Genomic DNA, 6,826 nt, shown 5'->3' with positions numbered 1-6,826 from the left:
GAAAATGTCCAACTCTCCCTCACCTCTGAGGGCGCACTCCCAGCAAAGCCTCTTGAAATACTCAATTTTTTCTCCCCCAAAGAAGATACCAGAAACCTGGAGTACAAATGAGGCAGAAGGAAACGGTCGATCGAAGCATGTGGAGACAACCACAACAAATACATATGCTGCTTCATTCGCCGTTTCTTCAAAAGCAAAGGTATCTCATATCAAAAAGGTCTAAAGCAAAAGTATCTCATATCATGCTCTTTCCCTGTCCTTTTCTTTGTCCTTGTTCTTACTCGCATGGCAAAGTGAAAGAAGCAATCAGTCGGCACTTGGAGTCAGTCTTCCGATCTGGAGCCAACTGCCTGGAATCTGTTCCTGATTGCTTACCTAGCGTTGCTCTCGAGTAGTCATCTTCAACGGTTGATACACTTCCAGAGAAGGGACCACTTCTGCAAAAGGGAGCGAGTAAGGCAAGTGAAAATGATACATTGAAGCATGTGGAGACAAACTTAGGCTGAGTTATCCTCCAACCCTTTTCAATACGAATTGGAAAGATTGAACAAAGAAACAGACCAAAGGAGTAAGCTCAGACCTTCGGGGAAGACCAAAAGAATCCTGCTGCCCAGATCAAGAGTAGCACAAAGGAAAATCAACGATGGGCGGCAACCAGTTCGAGAGTAAGCCTATGGAATCATCCAGATCAAGCCTCAATGCAATCAACAAAGAGAAGACGGAATTTACACTCCATAACCAGATTTGCGTCCCTAAACTCTTCTCTTTGTTAATTACATTCTGCCATGTTTAGTATGTTTAAATGTTTTTTGTGTGTTTACTTATGTTTTGTGTGAATCTATGCTTAAAACATTGAGGACAATGTTTGATTTAAGTGTGGGGGGGGTAACTAAGTATATTTAATGCAAATTCGTGGGATTTTATCACCCATAACTTCAAATGTTGTTCCTTGCTGTTTTAAGGTGTTTTTAAGTTGTTTTACAGTGTTTTAGTATGTTTTGTTTTTATAACTCCGAAAATCACATAAAAATTTGAAAAACGTGTTTTAAAAAGCCTAAAAAGAGTGTTTTGAGTCGTTTTTGTGTGTTTGTGTCTTAGGATACCTTCCAACACAATGATAAGGATTTGGTTTGTAATTGCATGACTGTTAAAAAGAGTTATAAACATAGAGAAAAGTTTGATTTACTCTTTGTATATGCTTGGTTATGGTTATAATGTATGACTTCACATGCAATCATAAAAGAAAAAAATTCGTTTTTGTAACATGCTTGAAGGAAGGAACTCAAACAAACGCTACAACCCTGAGAGACTTGAACCTATAACGTTCTTTGGAGAGTATAATCTGTGATTTCTTGTTTTCTAAAGTCGTTGCATGATCTCATTATTCTTTGCTTGGTTACTACTTAGAAGGCGTTTCATCATAGAGTTCCAAATGCTAGAACTCATGCCCTTTTCATTCAAAGCATGTTATTGATTTGCATAACACATATTCAAGAAGAAGTTGTGTAGTGACCACCACCATAGCCAAATAAACTTACTTCCCATACTTCGTATTTGTTGTAAGTTTTAACCCGTTGAGCCTTGTTTAGCTTTTATTCTTTGTTTTCCCACATTTCCCTTACCTAGCTTAGTGTAGGACTTTCCTATACCCTTGTTCTTAAAGTATAGTGAGCATGACTTAAATGAATTCCTTTTGAGTTACATTATGCAAGAAAATGAGTGTGGGGGAGTAAAAGTTTGTTCTTACGTTTATATGTATGTTTCGAGATTCAAAAGAAAAAGAAGAAGAAAAGAAAAAGAAAAAAAAAAAAAAAAAAAAAAAAAAGGAGTGAAAATAAGTAAGAATGAACTCACGAGCGTTGATGGTTGAAGAAAGGGTCCAAAAAGTTGAATATGGCCCTAAGTTTTGTGTGACTTTCCCTTGGGTGTTCAAAGTTGATTTTTGCGTTCTAAAGGGAATTCTAAGTGCCTAATTCAAATACTTTGCTCACTATTGCTTTAAGAATGTTTGTTTATCCTTCACCTTTCTTTGTTAGCCAAACACCTTTAGCCCCGTTACAACCCTTGACTTCTATCTTGAGTGTTATGTATTTCAATTGTGGAGTTTGAACTTGGTATGAGCTTATGGTGTCACTGGTTCTCGCGTCTAAGTAGTAGCATTCTATTCATGAGATCATATCTAAACATGCTTATTAACTCCAGAAAATGCTTTCCTTATTATAACATATGTGAGTGTTCGTCTACATGTTTACATCAATCTCTCACATATAACTAGTGTAGGGTGTGTAGTCAGAAAATCTGTGTGAAAATAGAGTGCATTCTAGTAAGGAATTGAGGAAATTCTCTAAAGGCATGTTACTACTTTCGAAATGTGTTTTAAATGCTTAATTGTGAACTAGTATGTGGTGACTATGATTAAGAATGTACTTAACTGTAAAGATGGCTAAAAATCTATGGGACTAATGATTTTTAACTTGTCATGTGCATTGGAAATCTGAGACGATTGTTGGAAGGTGTAGGTTGTGTTTTGTTCGTTTTGTTTTGTTTTTGGTTTCTTTTGTTTTGTTTTGCTCGAGGACTAGCAAAAGCTAAGTGTGGGGGTATTTGATAGGAGCATATTCATGCGACTTAAATGGCTTGTTCTCGTGCATTTACGTTATGTTTCTTTAGTTATTTTAGTACTTTAAGCTATTTTCGTGTGTTTATAGGTCCAAAGGGCTAAAGGAGCAAAAAGATGCATTTTGGAGACTTTTGGAGCACTTTTGGGCTAAGGATGGATAGCTTATGCTTGGAGCCAAAGTGTTGGACGAAATTGAAGACCTAATTGAAGACCAAAGTGTTGGAACCTTGTTCTCTTTAGTTTTAGGACATTTAAAACCTTTCCTAATCCCAATCATGCCATGCATAACACACATCCATTCTAACACATTGTCATTGCACATGCATTTCCTTCATTAGTTAATTCACATGCTCCATACTTATCATCACCACTCATTACTTATCACATATCATCACCGCTTATCACTTATCATTCACCACTTATCATATCATACATTCATTTATCACTTATCATAATCATTCACTTATCACTTAACATATCATACACTTATCACTTATCACTCATAATCACCTACAACATCCACCTACTTCACCTACAACATCCACCTAATTCACCTACAACATCCACCTACTTCACCTACAAATGACATAGCCATATGTTCCCTCCACTACTCCTATAAATACCCTTGCATTCATTCATTCATAAACATCTCATTTCATACACAACACACCACAAACACTTCCATTCCTTCTCTTTGCCGTGAGTTCCCTTGTAATCCAAAAACCATTTCTCCATTCCCCTTCCACTTCTCCACCACTCCTTTTCCATTCCACACTTCCATCCCCCAAACCAATTATCCCTAGACCTTATGCTTCAATAAAGAGGAAGAGAAGAGGGCCTAAACGTTCATACAATTCAAGTTTGAGTTGTTGGAATGTTTAGGTGTTTCTTTGATTTCAATGTTTAAATTCAATTCTCTTTGTTTGTACGTATGAGGAATGGAAGAGAAGAGTGCCTAAACGTTCATACAATTCAAGTTTGAGTTGTTGGAATGTTTAGGTGTTTCTTTGATTTCAAAGTTATAATAAACTAAACCCCCTTTAGCTAGGGGGTGATTCGAAATATATGTTTATGCTTGCATTTTGATTTGATTACTTCTAATTGCGTTTCATAAGTTGTGGATTCAATTTGTTTAACCGTTTGATTGATAACTTATTTATGTATGTTTATTGAGAATGCGCGCTTAATTTTCATGCATGAATATGACGCTAGAATATAAGTGAGTTTCACCTAATAGTTACGAACTTATATTCACAAGTAGTGGAGGTTGCTTATAAACAATCGCGTCAAACGAATTCTTGGCATAAGTTTCATGCGTATTCCATAGTAACGAATGCCTCGTCAACACTTATAGTTTTCATTATGCTTAATGATCTTTGATTGTATCTTTATTGTGCTTTTCACGTAAAGGACTTTTAGAGAATGTTGTGAATTGCGTTGCGCTAACCCATCCAATTCATTAACTTAAGGAAAACTTGACGGTTAATTTAAGCGGACCTAATTAACCCGGGGCGTTGAGAATTAATGATTTATTGAAATGCAATTGGAAATCGTTTTATTATGCAAGTATAACATATGTGGAGATGAACCCCGTAGCTAACTTTCCATCCATTTGTTCTTTCTTTTCTTGTTTCTGTTTTCATGTTTAATTTAACTTGTTATTCAATTATGTTAAACAAGTGAAACTAATTTCTTTGTAGTTAGAGGCGAATTTGAAGCCATGGACATATGTTGGTTATGATTTGATTTACTCCAGTTATGAATTCATGAACTTTAGATGTGGGTTACTTTTCTGTTTTGATTAAGAACTTGTTTATGTATGTGGGTTGAGGGTCGACACTTAATTTGCATGTCTAAACTTGATGCTAGGATATAAGGGAATTTCACCTAATCGTTATGAACTTATATTCATGAGTAGTAAAGATCGCTAGTCACGATTGTGTTTAGTAAACCCTAGGCTGGATTAACATGCGTATTCCATAGTTATGAATGCCTAGTCGATGTTTATGATTTCCGTTGAACTTAATGATCTTTGTTGAATGTCTCTATCATGCGTATTCCATGGTTAGGGACTTTGATTAGGAATAATTTGGTTGTAATGCGTATCCCATTCAATCCAATGAATCTAGGGAAATCTGAAAGTTAGTTTAAGCGAACCTAATTAACTTGGAGCATTGTCATTCATCGTTTGTTGAAGTCATAACTGGGAGTCAATTTATATGCTTATGTTCATGTGTGGATAAGGAACCCTCTAACTAGTTGTTCATCATTCTATTTCATTAATTTCGTTTTTAGAATCTGTTTTAATTCCAAGTTTCTGTTTTAGTTTAAATTCATCCAAAACCAATCCTCCATTTATTTTAAAGTGTTAGATTAGTTAGAAATACATTCATATTGTTATTTTACGTTTTTGAGTCAAATCCAAGTGATTAACAATCCCTCCTAATCCCCGGTCCAGAACGATCCCTACTTATACATATACTACAATTTGACGAAAAGAGGGTTTAATTTGTGTGCGTATAAATCTCGCATCACCATTTCAAGAGTAGCACAAAGGAAAATCAACGATGAGAGGAACCTCTGTGGAATCAACAACATCAAGCCTCATTGCAATCAACAAGGAGAAGATGGAATTTACATTCCACAACCAGATTTGCGTCTCTAAACTCTTCTCTTTGTTAATTACATTCTGCCATGTTTAGTATGTTTAGTTGCTTTTTGTGCGTTTACTTATGTTTTGTGTGAATCTATGCTTAAAACATTGAGGACAATGTTTGATTGAAGTGTGGGGGGGGTAACTAAGTATTTTTGATGCAAATTCGTGGGATTTTATCACCCTTAGCTTCAAGTATTGTTCCTTGCTGTTTTAAAACGTTTTTAAGATGTTTTAGAGTGTTTTAGTGTGTGTTGTTTTATAACTCCGAAAAACACATAAAAATTTGAAAAAAATGTTTTGAAAAGCCTAAAAAGAGTGTTTTGAGTCGTTTTTGTGTCGTAGGTCACCTTCCAACACAATGATAAGGATTTGGTTTCTAATTGCATGACTGTTAAAAAGAGTTATAAACATAGAGAAAAGTTTGATTTACTCTTGGTATATGCTTGGTTATGGTTATAATGTATGACTTCACATGCAATCATAAAAGAAAAAAAAAAAATTCGTTTTTGTAACATGCTTGAAGGAAGGAACTCAAACAAACGCTACAACCCTGAGAGACTTGAGCCTATAACGTTCTTTGGAGAGTATAATCTGTGATTTCTTGTTTTCTAAAGTCGTTGCATGATCTCATTATTCTTTGCTTGGTTACTACTTAGAAGGCGTTTCATCATATAGTTCCAAATGCTAGAACTCATGCCCATTTCATTCAAAGCATGTTATTGATTTGCATAACATATATCAAGATGAAGTTGTGTAGTTGCCACCATAGCCAATTAGCCTCACTTCCCATATTTCGTATTTGTTGTAAGTTTTCACCCCGTTGAGCCTTGTTTAGCCTCTATTCTTTGTTTACCCATATTTTCCTCACCTAGCCTAGTTTAGGACAATCCACACCCTTGTTCTTAAAAGATAGTGAGCATGACTTAAATGAATTCCTTTTGAGTTACATTATGCAAGAAAATGAGTGTGGGGGAAGGAATGCTTGTTCTTAAGTATGTTTGAGATTCAAAAGAAAAGAAAGATAGAAAGAAAAAAAAAAAAAAAAAGAGAGCTTGAAAAAAAAAAAAACTTGAAAGAATGAGTGATTGAATAAAGGGTCCAAAAAGTGAATATGGCCCTAAGTTTTGTGTGACTTTCCCTTGGGTGTTCAAAGTTGACTTCTGCGTTCTTAAGTGAATTCTAAGTTGATTCAAATGCTTTGCTCACTATTTCTTTAAGAACCTTTGTTTTCCATATCCCTTCTTTGTTATCCACATACCCCAAGCCCCGTTACAACCCTTGACTTCTATCTTGAGTGTTGTGTATTTCAATTTGTGGAGTTTGAACTTGGCATGAGCTTATGGTGTCACTGGTTCTCGCATCTAAGTAGTAGCATTCCATTCATGAGATCATATCTAAACATGCTTATTAACTCCAGAAATTGCGTTCTTTGTGATACATATATGTGAGTGTTCGTTTTCATGTTTACATCAATCTTCTCACATATGACTAGATTAGGGTGTGTAGTTAGAAAATCTGAGTGAAAATCGAGTGCATATCTTGTAAGGAAT

Source organism: Pyrus communis, chromosome 2, assembly GCF_041283825.1.
Source record: "Pyrus communis isolate YQ-2024b chromosome 2, ASM4128382v1, whole genome shotgun sequence".
In the NCBI taxonomy this organism is placed as follows: domain Eukaryota; kingdom Viridiplantae; phylum Streptophyta; class Magnoliopsida; order Rosales; family Rosaceae; genus Pyrus; species Pyrus communis.
Note: the sequence above shows the minus strand (reverse complement) of the source record.